The sequence below is a fragment of the Ambystoma mexicanum genome, chromosome 13, assembly GCF_040938575.1.
Source record: "Ambystoma mexicanum isolate Mex_15411 chromosome 13, UKY_AmexF1_1, whole genome shotgun sequence".
Lineage (NCBI taxonomy): Eukaryota > Metazoa > Chordata > Amphibia > Caudata > Ambystomatidae > Ambystoma > Ambystoma mexicanum.
Genome location: NC_090938.1, coordinates 350405297 through 350424911, shown reverse-complemented (window position 1 = coordinate 350424911; position 19615 = coordinate 350405297). Strand labels below are relative to the sequence as shown.

At 44.2% G+C, this 19615-nt stretch overlaps 1 long non-coding RNA gene across 1 annotated transcript in view; it reads left to right on the top strand.

The window, feature by feature from the left end:
* LOC138521210 (uncharacterized) overlaps nucleotides 1-11337 on the top strand; it is a 44722-nt gene extending 33385 nt beyond the window's left edge. The window contains exon 2 of the long non-coding RNA XR_011282971.1: nucleotides 9788-11337. This is a non-coding gene — a long non-coding RNA (uncharacterized lncRNA). The remainder of the gene's footprint in view (nucleotides 1-9787) is intronic.
* The last annotated feature ends 8278 nt before the right edge of the window (nucleotides 11338-19615 follow it).

The window sequence follows — 19615 nt, the reverse complement described above, 5'->3', positions numbered from 1 at the left end:
TGTCCACAAAGATACTAGCTAATAGAATTGAATCCTCACTTTCTGCTCTCGTTAAATCAGACCAAACTGGCTATGTGAAAGGATGTAACATATCCTCAAATGCTAGGCTATTACTTAATGCCATTAGATGAGTGGCTAAAGTCAAATAAGACAAACAAGGCTACGAAGCCATAGCATTAAATGCGGAAAAAGCGTTTGACCGTGTTAATTGGAACTTTATGTTTCAAGCCCTACACTGACACAGATGTGGCAATAATTTCATCTCCCTGGTCAAACCTCTATACTCATCCCCCAAATCCTCTATCTATATAAATGGCCAAACTTCCTCCTTCTTTCTGCTACTAAGAGGCACTCGGCAGGGATGCCCCTTTTCACCTATGTTATATATTCTTTCACTTGAACCATTACTGGAACTAATAAGATCCAGCGAAAATATCCCAGGCATTCCTGCAGGTGCATCATGTACTAAAATAGCGGCGTATGCTGATGATATCCTTATTCTAATCAAGAATCCCAAACTTCACTTACCCAATCTACTTGATGCTCTATCTCAGTTTGGTCAAGTATCAAGATACAAATTAAATAGAGAGAAATCAGAAATTATGCCCCTAAACTCCTATTGCAACAAACATGATATTGACATCTTTGGTCTTAAATGGTTTAGTGGCTCTGTTAAATACTTAGGTATTCAATTTGCCCCTACAGTCCAAGAAACTTTCAAACTTAACACTAAGATCTTATTAGACACCCTTAATGATCTAACATCCAAATGGTCCCCCCTCTACCTCTCTTGGTGGGGGCGTCTAGATACAATTAAAATGATGCTTTGCCCTATTGTACTATAATATCTACAGCTTCTTTCTGTTCCTCTAGCTCTTTCCTTTTTCAAATCTATATATTCTATTTTACTAAACTTTCTATGGGATGTGGGGAAAAAGCAAGAGAATTGCCTTATATAAACTAAAAGCACCTTATGAAATGGGCGGGTTAGATTTCCAAACTTCAAGCTATACCACTCTGGATTGTTCCTAAAACAATCCCACCACTGGTTTGCAGATCCTGAAATCTCAGATACCCCTACATGGTGTATTTTAGAAAACACTCAGCTTACCCTTACAACATCACTGACCTAATCTATATATTTAAACATACATCCATTAATTCCTTAGACCCCATTAAAGCATCCATCTCAGCCCTGCAAGCCTTTCTTTTCCCTCATACCAAAACTCCCAGTAAGTATCTCTCCCCTTTAATATGGCATAATAAAAATATTGTGATTAATAACAAGGCCTTGAAAAGCAGATCATGGATAAAAAAAGGTATTAGATTCATTCAACAAATGGTTCATGGACATTCCATTCTATCTTTTCAGCAAATATTATCCAAATACGCCATTCCCAAAGCAGACCTTCAGTACTACAACAAGTTAATGAATTCCTGTCTAGATGCACTTAATAACTTCTCCAATGAAGTTCTTTCTCCTGACGCCTGTAGACTACTACAGCTTATCATGATCAATGGGAATATGACTTAGGATGCACGTTTGATGATCACATTTGGTTATTTTTGTTCTCTAAAATCAAAAATATATCTGTCTCAGCAAATACAACACAACATCATTTTTTCTTTATTCATAGAGCATTTATCACACCTGCTAAGCTAGCAAAGACCAAGCCTAATCATGATGCTAAATGCTGGTCATGTGGTTTGACCCCTGCTTCCTATATGCTTATGTTCTTTGAATGTCCATTTACTTTCAGGTTTTGGCAAGACATTTGGAAGTTCATTAAGCTTATTTTCTCTGTCAATATTCTGTTATCCATTTTAAATGTCTTTTTAGGAAGTCTGGCCTTAACAACAAACATCCCCCCAGATTCAGCCAAACTTTATGATCTATTAATATGTATAGCTTTGAAATGTATAACTGCTAACTGGAAGGACTTCCGATCTCTCTCTACCAGAGGATCGTGGAACTCTATATGTCACATGCATAGAATGGAATTGTGTATGGCTAGAAATTTGAATTCAATCCCTAAATCCAATGCTAAATGGTGTTTCTTTGTTCGCTATCTCAATTGTTTCAATGTAACTGTGCATGGTACTTGAACCTACATACTGATTTTCAATCTATTAGTTATCTGTTTTTTTTAATCTCACTCATATGCATGTCATATATTATTATTACAGTTGTAATCAAAATCTGATCAAATAACACATTATACCCACCTTCCTCCTTCCTTCCTCCGATTTGTTTCTGGTATGTCTCTGTCTACTAGTATGTCTCCCCATTTTTCGTTTCTGATTCCCCCTAATTAATTCCTTGCAGACTTCTTATAACAATTTGTTTTTATTATATATCGCTTCTATAAACTGTTTTCCATCATTTATGTACTTTAACTCAATTGTTTTATGAATATTTAAGGTTCAATTCAATTCTTTACAAGTTAATATTGTTAACCTCTGTTAACCAAAAGTTATAATCTACACTTGAAGTCTGTAAATTGCGAAAAATTGTATTATCATTATTATCTCAAATAATAAAAATTATTAAAAGAAAAAAAATTATGTATGTTATGTATGCTGGCAATAAATTCTATTTTGAATAATTTCGCTCACCTACATAACTTTCCGATTAATAGGCGTGCAGTGTATTCCACAGGAATGAATTCCTCATGTAACTGATACTACGGGTTTAGTATCATTATTGCAGCAGCACTGCCTTTCATCATCATTACACAGCAAATTTTGATTAAATCCCTTTATTCATATTGTAGGTGCTTTATCTTTTTGTTTGCCCAATTGGGAGATGGATAAAAGCCCTCTTTATGCCCTGAATTGTCACCTTTTTCAACTTTCCAATGCTGTAAGTTTACATCCCAATCCTAGGGAGTTCCTCTTTCACCGACCCTAGTTTTGTTCTCTTCTTTCACCGCCCCCTAGCTTTGTTCTCTACTTTCACCGACCCCAGCTTTGTTCTCTTCTTTCAACGCCCCCTAGCTTTGTTCTCTACTTTCACTGACCCTAGCTTTGTTCTCTTCTTTCACCGCCCCCTAGCTTTGTTCTCTACTTTCACTGACCCTAGCTTTGTTCTCTTCTTTCACCGCCCCCTAGCTTTGTTCTCTACTTTCACCGACCCCAGCTTTGTTCTCTTCTTTCACCGCCCCCTAGCTTTGTTCTCTACTTTCACCGACCCCAGCTTTGTTCTCTTCTTTCACTGCCCCCTAGCTTTATTCTCTTCTTTCACCCACCCTAGCTTTATTCTCTAATTCGCTCTTTGAAACACAGCATTTCAAATGTTAAAATCTTTTGCAGCATCAAAACAATGAATAGCCATATCTCAGAGGGACGCGCCTTGAAAGCTGTTGCAATTTCAATCCCGTTACAATTAAACAATTTGGGCCTTATTACAGGTTGGGCGTTCCGGAATTAACAGTGGCGGTAAACCCGCCGCCACTGTTAATTCCGGACCGCCTGATCCCGAGTCCTGCAGGCGGGAGGTGATCTTCCCACCAGGTCTGACCTGGCGGGTTGAACACCTCCCGCCTGCAGGCGGACGTGGAAACACCAGCACCATCACGAGATGGTGCCGGTGTTTCCACTTCCCCATTCCCATTAAGTTCTATAGGACTCAATGGGAATGGGGATTTACCGAATTCCGCCTCTGGAATTCCCGGGACACCAGGGTCGTAATGCCCTGGTATTTCCGGGAGTCACGGAGGCGGAATGGTAATACGAGTCCGGCAGTAACCAGGCGGTTTTACCACCTCAGTTACCGCCAGACTCGTAATGAGGCCCTATGTGTTGAGGCAATCTCACATGAACGTGAATCCTACTCACCTTAAATAGTTCCTTATTAGCAGTCCTATAGGGATTTAGGGGGCGGTGCAGTCGGTCTCCCTACCAATCAGGGCGATCCTAACACAGGTTTCACCTCATGGTAAAACTCAAATTTCGAGTTCCCTGGTCAGCGGGTGGCCGACATTTTCTGCACTGGGAATCAGGTAAATGCTCCTTGTAATCCATTCGTAATCCGTTCCCCGATTTCCACCTCCTCCTCTCACTCCCACCCCCAATCGCACTTACCTTAAACTGCTTACCTTAAACTGCCTGGTCTCGCCCCGGCGCCTGGAACGCTCTATGCTCCAGTGCTTCCCCGTTGAGGCAATGGCCACCATAGAAATGGAGAAGGGATTACGTGTAGTTCACTTCTCCCATGACCATGGCGGCCAACAAGTTTTGTGTGTTATTTTTGATTGAGCAACGGCAGTTTCCCAACTTTAAAAAGAATCTACTCTCAGCATCCCGGTAATCATGCCGGCATGCTAATAGCAATAACTCACCCCGTACCCCCTACCCCGGGCTGGTTGCTTTACCAGGCCTGGTAATGCCCAAGCACCCGTTAAGGCGTAAGCGAAAATGGCCTAGGAAAGCACCCGCCTGTCACGGTTTATTACTTAAATACATAAAACAAACAGCTACAATGGTCTCACAAAGAGCTTTACTGTTCAAAGATCCCAAGCAAATAGAGTCCCAAGTCTGCTGTGCTGGTCAAACATTCCTTCAATCATAGATGCGAATTCATTGCTGAGAGTGATGCTCTTTATGGAAATCACTACCTGTTGTACTGTGCTTCACACTGGCTATGGATGTGATTCACCTGGGCAAGTCCATTAACAATAGGGATACGTCGCCATGTTCCGAAGTAGAGGAATGGTTAAGGGGGTACAGACCTGGGATGGACTGGCCTATAGGGAACTCTGGAGATTTCCCAGTAGGCCTCTGCACCCTGGGCCTCTTTTGTGTGGTATTACCAAATGTTCCCAAAGGAAAAGGGTAGGGCTTGCTGAAAATGTGTAACATGGGGCCACTTTGAACATTATTTCCGGGGCCTCTTTTGGTTCCCAGTCCACCCCTGGTACAGACTATCTGTAGGTTGTACCAGCAAGAGGAATGTATCTAATTAACTGGTTGGCAATGCATGTCTCTGTAATGGTTTTTAGTGCAGCGCCCTCGGCTACTGAAATGCTTTGTGCTTGCTAGGATTTAAGGTCAAGTGTGGGTGCATTAGTACTGACAGGTGGTGTAGTCGTGTGCTCTCTGGCACTGAGTGGTTTAGAGTAGACATGCTTATAGGTTGTGCACTCTGCTACTGCTGTACTAGGTGTTGTCATGCCTTCTGGCCCTGCTTACTCTGACAAGGAATGTTTCTGTTCTACGATTGCACATACAAGGCTAACTGTCTGTTGTCTTCAGGCTCTGGTAATGTCACTCCGTCCTTTATATTGCTGTAGACTGCCCTATTGCGTAACCACGGGGAAGTGCACAGCCAGTGAGAAGTCTTCTCTCTTCTGTTTTTTCGAGGAGAGAACATGAGGAAATCTAACGTCTTGAAATGCAGAGGACCTATAGAGCAATGTTCTTCTGCTCTTCACATTGGTCATCCTTAGGGGTTTTCTGCACCCTTCTTTTCCTCCTCTCTCATCGCTCTCATGCAATTGTCAGGCGTCGCTGTTTCTTTAGCACCTGTTAGTGATGGTGGAAATTCTCGGCCCGATTCAGCTGCAGCCGCACGAAGGGAACTGCTCTGACTCTTTAGTGGAACTTAACAGGGGTTCACCATTAACCTATACACTGGTATGTCCACTCCCTATGACTGTGGTGGACCTGACCTTACTTGCCATCATACCAAGAGCTAGTTCCTCCTCCCACTACCTCACCAGAAGAAGGTTTTTGAACTGCTGCCTGCCTTGGGTAGGGCATGACCTATCAAGCCTTCCTCTTATGACTGTTTGCTCTTACCACTGCCTCCTGCTGTCTCACTCCTGCCACCTCCTCTTCATGTTCCCCAATATCCTCCTGTCGTCTAATGCTCATCACCTCATCCTTATGTTCAGAAGCCTCCTCTCTTGTCTCACTCCAACCTCCTGCTGCAGTATCACTTACACCACGTACTTCTCCCAATCTGGGTTATTTATTTATTTATTTATTTATTTATTTATTTATTACATTTGAATATTGCACAAACAGCCCATGGGTCATCACTTTCTCTTCCTCTTCCTCTACGAACACCACCAGCCTCCTTCCTCAGAATGTGCCAACTCTCTCCACATGACTACCTCAACTTCCCCCAAACACCCACACCACCTGACTGGGATCATGGTGTTACATATCCCTCTGTTCTCTCCCCCTAGGCGGGCCTCCATGTGAGGGTCTGTACTTGTGTAACCAGATTGGTAAGGGACTGGGGTTGATGGTGCTAATGTAGCTCACTTGGGTTCTTTGAGGGTCTGGTGGGCCAGATGGAGCCTTGAAATGTCTGGTCTGCATTTTGAATGTCAGTCGTGCTGCTTATCATTTTCCCAGTGCTCCAGGGCTTGTCGCGTCATGTTGTCTGGTGTGACATCATTCAAATACCTTGGCCACCCACAGCAAGCGGTTATTTATTCCCCGCATCCCTGGTGTCTGCTCTGTTTGTAGAACGACCACAGACAACATCATCAAAGCTGACTGTGGGTGAAAGTGACTTCACTCTGTAAGGGGAACAGAGTATTTCTGCTTCTCTCATAGGTCCATGGCTGTCTTGAGCAAAGTTGTGTGGAAACTATGAAAAGGACTGTGTAGGTTGTGACTTGGAACAGTGGGTCTCCACACACTTTATGCTACCTGTGTTCCTTATCCCAATCTCTTTAAGGGGCAATATTATGTTATGGTATTTGAATTTGTAGAGAGCACAAATGCCTGGAGGCACCCTGGCGCTGAAATGTGAACAAGTAGCTTAACAATCAAAATTAAAACATAAATGTTTTTAGCAGATGACGAAAGGCAAGGTGGTCAATGGTATTGTGCAACCCCAGAGGAAGGCGTTCCATGCCTTAGCAGCAGCAACCGAAAAGGCACGTCCACCAGTGCGCATCAATCTGAAACGGGGAACCATAAAAAGACATGCCGATTGAGATCAGAGGCACTGAGTTGGAGCATAGTAGGGAAATTTGTCCTAGATGTTTTCAGGTCCCAGGCCGTTCAAGGCTTGGTGCACCATACACAAGGAAATTAAACATAATCCGCTTTTCCATGAGAGCCAGTGAACCTGCCTCATAATGGAGTCATGGGGATGCCAAAAGGAGGACGTAACACAGCTCTAGCAGCAGCATTCTGCAACAACTGGAGGCGGTTAACCAGATAGCGTGGCTGAGATAGATACAACGAATTGCAGTAGTCTAAGCCACTCATAACAAGCGCGGCTACCACCGGGGCCTGGTATTGTTCAGGTACAAATGGAAGAACTTTCATCAGTATGCAAAGTTTAAAATGGCCGCTCTTACATACTGCTGCAACCTGACTGGTCATAGCAAGAGAGGAAGAAATAATAACCCTGAGATTCTTCACTGATAAAACCGGTACCGTAGAGGACCGAGGGAAGCAGGCCAGCAGTTATTGGTCCAGAAAAGAAGAGGCAAAATAGTACCAACCACCAACACCTCAGTCTTGCTGCCATTTAGTTTCAACCAATTGGACGTCATCCATTCCCCTACCTCCTGAAGAAACATCCTAAACAAACTGGCCGTATCAGCATGATTTAAGTCAAGACGGACCAAAATGTGTGTGTCGTCGGCTTAGGAATAATAGCGGAAGCCATAGGACTGAATGAGAGACAAGAGGTGCCTAATATAAAGATTAAACAAAATAGGCGAGAGAGCAGATCCCTGCGGGACACCACAGGAGAGTGGAACCGAACAAGAGTGAAAAGGCAGAAGGGAAACCAATTGAGAGCGGTCGGCAAGAAAGGAAATTAACCAATCAAGTATTTTACCAGACAGCCCGGCAGTAGACAGCATGGAGATCATGGTAGGGTGGTCAACTGTGTCAAACGTGCCTGACAGATCTGCGCCGACACCACCCTGATCCATCAGGCGAGCCAGGTTGTCAAGTACTGAATTAAGGACTGATTCAGTTCCCCTTCCAGGCCGAAAACCAGATTGAAAAGTGTCAAAATAAGAAGAAGATTCAAGAAATGTGGACAACAAAGGAGAAACCACGGCTTCCAACAATTTCATGAGGAAGCGCAGTAATGATATGGGGTGATAGTTGGCCAGCACCTCCGGATCTAGCAAAGGTTTTTTTAATAGCGGAATTACAAGGGCGTGTTTAAGTATAGAGGGAATTGTTCCGTCTATAAAGGAGGCATTCACTGTTACAGTGAAATGCGAGATGATAGCTCTCAAATTTTCCTTCAACAGAGCCAAGGGAATGGCCTTAGTTGGGGAGGCACATTTCAAACGTTGGATAGCATCCAGAATGTCAGGTTCTGAGAAATTAGGAAACGAAGACCAAGTCCCCCCGACCGGAGGGGGCTCAGTAAATACATTAGCAACCGGAGAAGGTGCCGCTCCATTGATGATGTTAGCGTGAATAAAGGAAATCTTCGAGACAAAGAAGGAAGAAAAGGAATCACAGAGAGTAATGCCATTGCTTTCCAGTCCTGAGTTCTTAAAGGGAAAGCATCTTTCTGGTTGACAGAGGGTACCCAGTGACTGTCCCCTACCAAATGGCAGGCACTCAGTTTGGGTGATTGCGTGATCTCCCACATACCTCCTCTGTCCCCTTCCTCTGCTGCATTGAAGATGCACAGAGCCTGTTTGGTTGCCCCACTAGGAGGCTCCTGAACCGGGCAGGGGACTTCATCACACACAGAACGTGATTGACATGTGTCTGCTTCTGGTCTTTGGTGTCACTCAGTGTTTCAGGAAATCGTGTAAAAACTGTTATTCGTGCCCACGTCCCACTCTCAATCTTGGGTTTCTGTCCCTCTGAAGGTGTTGGCAGAGACTGCAAAGGAAGCAGCGGGCTATAAGAGAAAGACACACTATCTCCTAAGACTCTTTTGCTGGCTTTGCACCAGTCTGACAACTTGTTCACCTTGCAATCTGGTTTATACTGGAATGACACATGACACAAAGAATATATAAAATGGGCAGAGTCATCATCGATTTCTACTATTTTGCATTAACTTAGTTTGCATTTTTTTTTTTAATCAGTCGTTCGAGGAAAACATAATCCTACCTTTGTGAGTAAACAAAGGCAAATAATAGCTTTGCCTAACAGTAAAATGTATTAAAAACATGTTCAAGGATTGCAATCAGTGTAAATGAGTAAAAACTGTATCTGGTGCATTTTCAATTAATAGCCTAGAACTTTCATGACATCTCATCTAAGTGCGAATAAAAAAAAGCTATAGGCAATAACAAGCCTCTACACTATGCACGACAGCTGGACCCACAACCATTTACTTACACACCAACCACATCTCATTCGTACATGTATCACTTCAGTATTGGCTAAAAAAAAAAACCTTTACCGGACCTGGATCATTCCTTCGTCTACATAAAAGCAAATTCTATTGCATGTAGTGCTTTTCTTTCACAGTCCAAACTCGTGCATCTGGCCGACATGTATTGAGGTTTTGTTGTGGTGCTTTGGTCCATTCTTATCCGAGTGTGCACGCAGATTCATTTCCTCACCTTTATGCTTCACGTGAGATGGCTTAACTCTCACCGCAGTGCATCCTGGGAAAGGGGGAGGGGCTGAGGACTGACTTATGCCTTCGTTTTTTAGGCTTTCATAAATATAGTAGTCCAGGCCCAAAGCAAGTGGAAATGAAAGATGTATTGAGCTCATAATAAATAGAATGTAAGCATGTAGTTTAACTGGTGAGTCATGTGTTATTAATCTGGCTGGCACAGTAGTTATATTTAATCGTAACGTCATTCTGCTTTAAACCTCTCCTCAGGTGAAATGGTTCCTCTCCAGACTCCTGCAGTATGAACTGGAAGGGGAGTTCATCACCGTTTTAGAGCCTGTGGATTCATGACCAGGGACACACTGATCCAGGGCAAATTCTGTGATGCCAGGGATCCCTGGAGAGGGTGGAAGAAGGTTGTCCTTCCAAAAGTACAACTTGACCCATCCTGCCAAGATCACTGTTTATGCTGTCCAGTGCCACTGCACTTCTTCGTGGATACGGAAGAGACCAAGTTTAAGGATGCCCGAGGGGAAAATGGACCTGCAACTGCTACTCCAGACCTTTCAAGCTCTTAATCCCAATGCCCCAAGGTGGTGAAGCCTATATATAGAGAGAGAGAGGGAGAGAGAGAGAGAGATAATGTTGATACAGAAGAAAACAACGAGTCACTACCATAATTAGGCTCACAAAATCATATATTTGCATATTTGTGAGCTTTCGTCAAATGCCCCATTTCCTCAGGCAGAGATGAAATTATGCATTTGGTAAATATCACAGCATTACAGCTTTCATATCCTCTCCTTCAGATACCCCGTTATCTGTGCCTATCAGTACCTGATTTGTCGTTTTGCTCAGCAAGGTAGTGGATGTTCAACTACCCTAAACATTGCAATCTTCAAGGCCTAAATGGTACACTGTGTTATTTAGGGCAAAGTGGAGAGCAGGGAAAAGAAATAAAAAAACAGCCCACCCTGTTAGTGTGCTCTCAGGAAGGGTTGGTTGGCTTTCAGTCATTGTATGTGCAGTCCAGTTGAAGCTCGGTATGTCAGGCCAGTCCCTTTACAAGATCATAGGTAGCACAATAATCAACATATCAGGCTTGTGCCTCTAGTGGTCTGAAAGAGGGGATATACAGCCATTTTATGTGTTAGGCTAGTGACCCATGGAGCCAAATGCATTGCGTATTGGGATTGTGTTACATCCCAATAAAGAGGAAAGGGTGGGGTTTGACTAGGGACAAGGGCCATGGAAAACCTTTGGCAGATGGGGCTGGGATGGAGGGAGTTTGACAACAATTCATTGCCTTAGAGAGGCTGGTGGGGCTGGTGCAGTGCCAGTTGAATGTGTGTGAATGGCTTTGGGAAAAAATGATGGAAAGTGTCAGGTCTGGATGTTGTGATCCCTGTATCTCTCAGTGAAAAAATGTGAAAGTCTGTTAGTTGCAATAGTGACTCATGAAACCGCATTGTCTGTTCAAGCCCCCTGCTCTAGAGTATTGAAAATATGCATGCATTTGAATTCTTAGGTCTTTCTGGCTTTGTCAGTCATGTAATGCTGTCATGTTTTCCAAATGTTTCATTTCATCTCTGCCTGAGGAAGTGGAGGCATTCCATGAAAGCACGCAAATATGCAAGAAAATGACTTTGTTAGCCTAATTAAGTTATTGACTCGTTTTCTTATGGACCAGCATTCTCTTCAACCCTTGGCTAACACGGTACAAGCAAACTGAAATATATATATACAGGGCTTTATGGTGCAAGTTATTCTAGGTGTAGCCTTGTGTGTTATTTGCAATAAATCCTTTTATGCATTTGTTTTCTTTGCTGTCTTTTTCATGTTGGGTGTTGTGGTTCCATAATTGTAATTAAACAAAACAGAGGTGTGTGATGATTAATAAATGCTTTGCGTTCCCCATAAGTCTTTATTCAGGACTGGGTGGGCAGGAAACTGGAGAACAGTTGAAAGAGATTGGGTTGGGGTGAGCACAGATCAGATTTCAGGGATAAAATATTATCTGATATCAGGTTTCAAGGGTGAAGTTGTTTTTTTAACTCTGGTTCTTGGAGTATTGTCACGGTCAGTAATAGTGTGGCCCCCAGTTCCAGGAGCGATCGTATAAACTGGCCCCGGATTCCAGGAGTGATAGCTGACATCACTTGCTTCATAGACTGAGGACATTCTGGAGTCCAGTCCCTGGAGTGATGTCACAGTGCGCTGTCTGGTTTCTAGATCAAAGTCATAATCTGATCTCAGGTTCCTAGTATCCCCCACTCCTTTTAAAGGGAGGTATGCTAGTGATTGGTCCCCCGTTTTCCACAGAAGTGCCCCAGACCTTGCAGTTAAAAGACAGTCCTTGTAGTTGAAAGGTGGAGATGCATTGGATGTCTTTGGAGCTCATGTGGAACTGCGGGCCCATATGACAGGTATTGCTCATATGCTGCTGGAGCCCCCCCACACCCGCGCTTCTCAATGGCAGCAGTAATTACTCCAAACATCGCTTTAAAGCCAGTAAGATAGCTCAGATACGTTAAAGTTCAGATTTCGTTTTTAGAATTCACTGCCAAGACAAATTCGATTCTAACTGAAATGTCCTTGTCGATCTTGTGTACTTTCACAAACATCTACTTTACTTTAATAATCACCCTTGTTCCAAGAATTCCCATATTTATGTTACGATTAGACATATATGGTAATGTTTTTGGTGTTTTCGTCACGGGACTGGTGTCTCAATGGGGAAGGTATGTTCCGGTTTGTTTTAACAGTGTTTTTTCAACTTTAAAAAAATGGCAGAATGTGTCTGACTACTGCTTCCCGGGGCTCAAGAAGACATGCAGGTTCATGACAAGTGTGCCGGTCCGGTAAAAATGGCAGCAAATATCCAGATAATACTTATTTACCAGCAGGCCTGACCTGCAGGTAGATCAGGACCCTACCAGCAAAGAAATGCAGCAATTACCGGCACTGGTAACACCGGTGCTGGTAATTGCAGCAATCCCATCGCATGTGGTTCTGTGGGACTCCATGGGAATGGAAACTTACCGGTGAAGGAGATATCCCGAATATCCCGGTGCGGCGGAGATGGTAAGTGCAGTTTGCCAGTATACCGCCAGTAATACCGGTGGGAGACCAGGAAACTCACAATGAGGGCCATAGATAGCCCACCAAAAACAAGGGATGAGCCAACATCCACACCTCAATGCTGCTAGCAAAGATCTTGATAGAACTGGATAATCTCCATATAAAATTCCAAGCAAATATCAAGGGACCTGTTAAACACAGAGTGACAAACCAATGTAATCCTTTCACCTTCCGTCTCCTCTAAGATCCCCAATTATCTGATTGACCATCTAACACACAATAACCCCAAAAGACTACACAGCAACCCACTTCACGTATGTGAGCGCTTGGCTTCTGGCGTCCCTTACACAAGTGAAAAAGCGACAAAACAAATGTTTGATTTGGAGTGAGAAGCTGGTAGAATCATCAAGACAAAGAATCCACATACCTAACCTTGAGAAAAATAAGAGATTCAAGAATTTGATAATTTAATTATCTTTAAAAAACAACAATAACTTGATATAATTTCTACACATTGTGACTGGGAGAGGGTGCCAAACGAAGTCCCACGATTATATGATATTTGTGTACAATGCATATATTTTATAAATACTGATATAATGATGGAATGTACACACTGCATGTTACTAACAGCACACTGATTTGTACACCCGATGAAGAGCAGATTGCTTGAAACATGTGTTGGCTGTGGTCCGTTTCTCGACAGGAAAGAGTGAAATATGTTAATTCATATGCAATCATGCTGATAAGAAAGGGGACTGAAACATTAGGCTGAGGTTCGTTTATCGACACTAAAGAATGATACATGATGATTCATATGGAATAATGGCGATAACAAATAGTCCTGAAACACTGTTACAAATTCATCAAGAAAATTGTGTTCTCAGTAATACTAGTGCTTACAGAACGCAGGGCCACGTATCCCAAAAAGTGTTTTGATTTCTACTTCACGTATGACATTTTATGCGACTAAAGTGATGCTGCAAAACAGTAAATCGTGCAGGTTTTTTTTTTAATGAATCAATCTTTTATTACTAAAGACATGCAGTTGAATTAGTGAATCATTATAGAAAAATATTGTTCACTAAGGAACCTTTTGAAGTCTTTAAATGTAGGTGGTCAAACACGCTGCTAATGCGAAATGCTGAGTATTTGGTGTTCAGTTGAAGTTTGACGTATGAAACCTAAGTAATGGAACACATGAAAACAACACAACACCTGAAGAAAGGACTGGAAAATACTCAAAATCAAATGCAAGAATCTAAGAATCATAGGGTTTTCCGATCCTGACCATAGTAATGTTTCCACAGTGGACTGGCCCATTTCCAGCCCGCTGCAAGGGAGCAGCTAATGTCAGCTCCCAGAGTGCTTCATTTGCAAGGAAGGGGCACAGGAAGTGTATATGGGCTTGGAATTTCAAGATGGTGGCACCTTTCCCTCGGAGTAACTCCTCTCCTGGGTTGCAATAAACTTTCCACTCTGCCCGTCTACCTTACATCAGAAAGACTCTAGTCATTATTCATTTGGTTGTGATTTCCCTCGTGTGCTTCCTTCGAGGAAGCAGCTCCTACCCGGCCCTATGTAGGCATGTCCTGGTCCCCTGGGAAGGTGTCAAGCCTTCCCAGCAGAGAACAAAGGGAACCCTTAAGGCTGAGCCAAGCATCATATTGTTGGTGAACCCCAACCCCAGTTAGTGATAGATAAAGCTCTGACTGTTGCAGGGGCCACTGGTCAACCAGTTGAATAAAAAGACAAATGGGCCTTGGCATTTAATAATATCTGCATAGGCAACTATTTAAAAAGATAACATATTATTTTAATATTTAACTGAACTGCCACCAGTCCATGGGGATGTAAAGGTATGAATTAAAACCTCTTTGTTTACCTTCATAGGGATTCCCATTCTTAATCCAAAACATCCAATAGAACATTTGGAATTACTTAGGTTCTAGCTATGCCAGCAAGGCATCCTTTTTACAGTCCCATTCCTGATGCGGTCACATTTGTACCATCTGAATGTGTAGTTTTGCCAACCATTGCCTCTAGCAAACTGAAATGCATCACTTTCCTCCAAGCTAAAAAGCGTGATGGGGGGTGACCCACAACTGGGTCCATTGCCTCACAGCAGCAATATGACTTCGGAGAGCCATCTGCGCTGGAATATCTTCTTCCAGATGCAAACATGATGTCCATACTAAATCGTAGTAAGGCTCTGGACAATTGCACATGCCCTCAGAATCTCTTTGGCCCATCCATCGAGCTCATCGGGGGTTTTAGATCTCCAGGTCCACTATTACACTACGCCCTAACCAGTAACTAGGTCCTTTTTTCTATGGATAACTCTACCCTTAGGGTTCTGTTTGCCAGTCGTGCATGCTCTCTGGTGATTCAGGTGCATCTCTTAACATGTCTGCGAACTTCCTCTTCTCAGAGGGAATGTCAAATTGTGCCCCCCATGTTTCCATGCTCTCCTTTTAATCTGGGGATACAATTGGGGTCAGGTCTGGAACAACAACGCCACCCAAGCCAGGTTGGTTGGTTCTGACCATCCTATGCTGTCATGGGAGACTCATAGATACCGCTGCTCACTCTACCACAGAATAGCATTCAAGGCTGGTGGCCTTCTTTAGCATTACTTCACCACCATAGGAGCTGTCTCACCAGTGACCAGTAGAGGTCAGTCCGCGTTTCAACTTGTGCTTCCTGGGGTCAGTCCTCTCTCAGGGCCTGCTCATCAGTTTTACTCAGAGCTGGGGTAACCAATCCTCCCAAGCTGAAGTCTGAATAACCTGGGGTACTTCAACTGGTATTTGATCAACCTATCCATAAAGAGCGGGATAAAGTGGTAAAACCTTTCCACCCTCCTGTGTATATATCAAGGGAACAGGTTCACCACCTAAATTCCCATCTTCCTGATTGGCCATTGTCCAGGTTAATGGAACAACTGCAGGATATTTTATCAAAGTATCGCTGTCCTCCACATGCTATGTTCCATCACTAAGAACAATAGGACTTTGTTGGTGATCTCTCCACCGAATATCACTCTTGGCTCACTGACCATCCTCTCCTATAAGAAATTGCAGTATGGCAGCACTGAGTCACCCCAATGGTCTGGTAAAAGGCTCTGCTAGGGCAGAGGTAAGCAATACCTGTCCCTTTTTAAGTCTTTTCCAGTTCCTATGGTGTTACCCATGGAGGCCATGCAAGGCACTTCACACCTCCTGGTAATCTCAGAGGATGGAGTTAGAGCCCAAGACGTAGGCAACACACCACCATCTCAGAGCCTCCCTCTGGGATCAGATTTTGGAATTACTGACCTTTCTCTCAGCTGAGAGACCAAGATCCTATGTTTCCATCTAGAGTGAAGGTAAACTATCTGGATTCACAAATGATATCAGTGATTCTGGGGTATGCACCCCATTCACCCACCATTCTGGGAGTCCTCTGGGTTGCTGACCTGGCTCTCCTCAGGGAGGTCAGTTCGGTTCCTTCCTAATTGAGGGGTGTAATGGCACAACAGTGACCCTAGTGCTGGGTTGAAGCAACAGCCTTCAGATGTTCTAGGGGTAAGAGCCCCTAGCCAGGAGGCAGAGGTTTCCCCCTAGGTCCGAATACACCAGGATAGAATGGTCTCACAGTGCATGGCATGAATCTTAATCAACACAGGTAGGACACTCAGAACTGGAATTCCACCTTGAGGGGTCTCAGCATCAGAGACTCCACCTGGGTCACTGTCCTTATGCTCAGCAGAGAGGCCAAGGAACAGAGCTCTGGTCCAGGGTATTGGCAAACTCATAGGATTCTCTGTCACCCCTAGGTTTAAAGCCTAAGGGACCAGTTTGAGTTTAACACTTTCCTATCTCTCTTCAGAGAAGTTTATGTTCAATTTCCCTGCCATTCGCGAAAATAGCGTAACTGTGGTTAGCACAGGATTCTCACTCAGAGAGTCCTGGACTGTCCCTAGGTCACCAACCATAGGAGCCCTTTAAGGCAGAAGCCATGGGGTGCTTTGAGAGCAAGGGTACCTATCCAAGAGGCATAGAGTCAACTCCTCCCCTCTCCCCTCAACCAGTGTTCGGTTTTTACCCTGGTACTGGACACCGTGGGCCTCATTACACGGACGGCAGTAAGGATTTACCGGTACCGGTATTTTACAGGTACAGGTAAAACCTTACCGACTTACTACGAGGTCCCTTTGCGGGTTGGGGAATTTAACGCCTGCTTTTTGCAGGCGTTAAAAACCAACCCGCAAAGGGACCAGGGAGCTAATTACGGTACCGCAATTTGCGGTGGCGTAATTAGCACCTTCCCCATTCCCATTATGCCCTATGGGGCAAAAATGGGAATGGGGAAGGGCAATGGCGGAAGGGGGAATTACCGCCCCACCAACCTTGGAATAGGGCGGTAAGTCCCCTTTCCATCAAGGCGGTGCCGGGATTTTACCGGCATGGACCAAGGTGCTAATAGCACCTTGGTCCACCGCCATCCGTGTAATGAGGCCCCATGTGTGCACAGATCCGTCAAGACAGGCTGCACTCACAGGATTTGGTGAAAGTCAGGCTGATCTGGGACTCCTGTTCACTGCAACTCATTTGCAACAGTCAAGACCCCCAAGGCTCAAGTATGGGGCCGGCTCAGGTTCCTTTCCGATGAGAGTAGCGAATTCAGAAGCTTCTGGTTCCACTCCCTCAGGAGAAGTAAGGCCACCTAGTCTTGCTGTCCATGTCAGAGTCCCCTTGCCTTGAATTCTCCCCAACCTGTAGACACAGCAAATTAAGTGTCACCCATTTGAGATGTGTGCAAAAAGCATCAGTTTGGTATGGGCCTCTCAAGTTCTGTGGTGCAAACAACTTAGATGGGCCATCCATTACAGAAATTAGGCACATCTGGTCCTTCTCCGAAGAAAGACTCGGACCAGAAGACAGTCTTTTATGACAGGAGTTTTATTGAAATTAAAGAAAATGCCTTACTCACCCTTTCGCTATTGCTAATAGGGAACCTTGTCATCTGTCCAAATCCTAAATTCTAAACTGGCCCTATCACTTAGAAAATATCTTAAAAGGGAACGCGGGCAATGTAAGCTGCCCTCAGTTTTCCTTACTCTGCTGTCTATCAGTATTTCCAGGAATCTCTCCTCTGCCAACTATGTGGGTCTGAATCCACGAGATTTCAGTCTTGCTCGAGTTTGGTTTCCCCTTAGAATGATTCCTAACTTGCATTATAGGGCCCTCCTGACTCCCTTGGATCTCTTGTTCCCAGTTTCTCACTCGATTCATAGGGGTATGTGTATCCCCTACTATTATACCTTCCTCTTAGTTTCTGTGTGTGGCTTTGAGATGTTTGGCTGATTCCCAGGCTCGGGTTTCTAGGGTTCCCGTATCCACTGTTGTTATCTATGTCCGTCTCCCTCTCTGAATATGTTTTATTCTCATAGGGATCAAGATTCTTCATTCCTTCTCTTGTTCTCATGGTCTGGTGTCTGTGCCCTCTTCTACTCTGAGCAACACACAAACCTTTTCAATAGCTGGTCCTGCTACAGTGAGATGGCTTCGACACAGTGACGCTGGCGTTCACCCCAGCTCTTGAAGGTCCTCTCCTGAAAGCAAGCAGGAATGTGTCTTCCTTCTTGTTGTTAGTCATTTAGGAGAACGGCCACAGTAATAATGGAATTCTCAAAAGGGTCCACTTTCCACTTGTTAGGCAGATTAACATGCTAAATATGGGTCTTTTGTCTTCGTTCGGGTTTGGCAATTAATTGAGGGGGCTTTTTTTCTAAGAATTTATAGGGCCCATGCCACTGAGATACCACTTTGTTTCCCAAGGTCGGTAACAAAACTGGCACAGAGTCCCTGATGGCATAGGACTGGGTCACGGCTCGCTTGTCATGCAGAGCCTTTTGGGGTTCCTGGGGTCTTCCCAAATGGGATTTTACAATTGCATGGACTGCGCCCTTCTGGGTCTTAACTTTCTGTGCTGTCTGAGATATGGGTAAAATAGTCTCATCTCTTTCCTCCCAGGTTTCTACGAGCATGTCTAAAACATCATGAAGTTCCCTTCCATATAGAAATTTGAAGGGGAAGAATCCTAAGGATGCCTGAGGTTTTCTACCAACGGCACAAAGAGCCCATGGAATCATGACATCCACAAGTCCATCTGTCTGGGGGTGATAAATCAAGGTTCTTTATGTTTTTTCTGTAGGATTTCCTTCACCTCCTGCATTATTTTAGACATATAGGTGGTAGGTACCCTGATCCTTGGGGATTTCTTTAGGGAATCCGACTCAGGAAAGAAAGGGGAGAAAATGTTTTAGGCTCTGCTGGGTATTGTTGTTCCTTAGTGGAAACGGTTCTGAAAATAGACAAGAGTAATCCACTGGGTGCCTGGAGACTGCACTTGGATGGTATTGGTGTGTGGTATAAATTAACATAACATAACATAACTACAACTGGAACTTATTTCGCAGGTTAGATGGTTGAAATGGCCCTATAGTATCCATCACAATCCAGGGGAAGGGGAGTTTGATAATGGAAAGTGGTTGTAATGGGGTGCAGGGTACTGGAGTGGCTGCCGTTTTTTGACATATGTTACAAGCAGCCACATATCGTTTTATGTCTAAGAATACAGCAGGCCAATAGAATCAAGGGACCACTTGACTCTGAGTCTTCCCTGTCCCCTGGTGAGTGGCTGTTAGGTGGGAATGAGCCAGCTCTAACACTATTCTCCAGTGCCTACTGGGGACTGCCAGTTGAGTTCTGGGTAGGCCATCTCTCTCCGTATTGTGACAAACCCAATGGCATTCTCACCCCTATTCCACAGGGAAACTCTGTTCAGGTGGCAAGCGAATGTCCATCGGTTTTGTATCCCGACCCTGGGTGTGGAAAAGCGAGGGCTGATCAACTGGATGGAGGGTCCCTGGGGACAGGGGAGGAGGTGTCAATGGGTGATACATGGTATCGCCCCTTTTCGGACAATGACCCTTCCTACCCGCCCATTCCTTTGTGGGCCTCTGTGATTCCT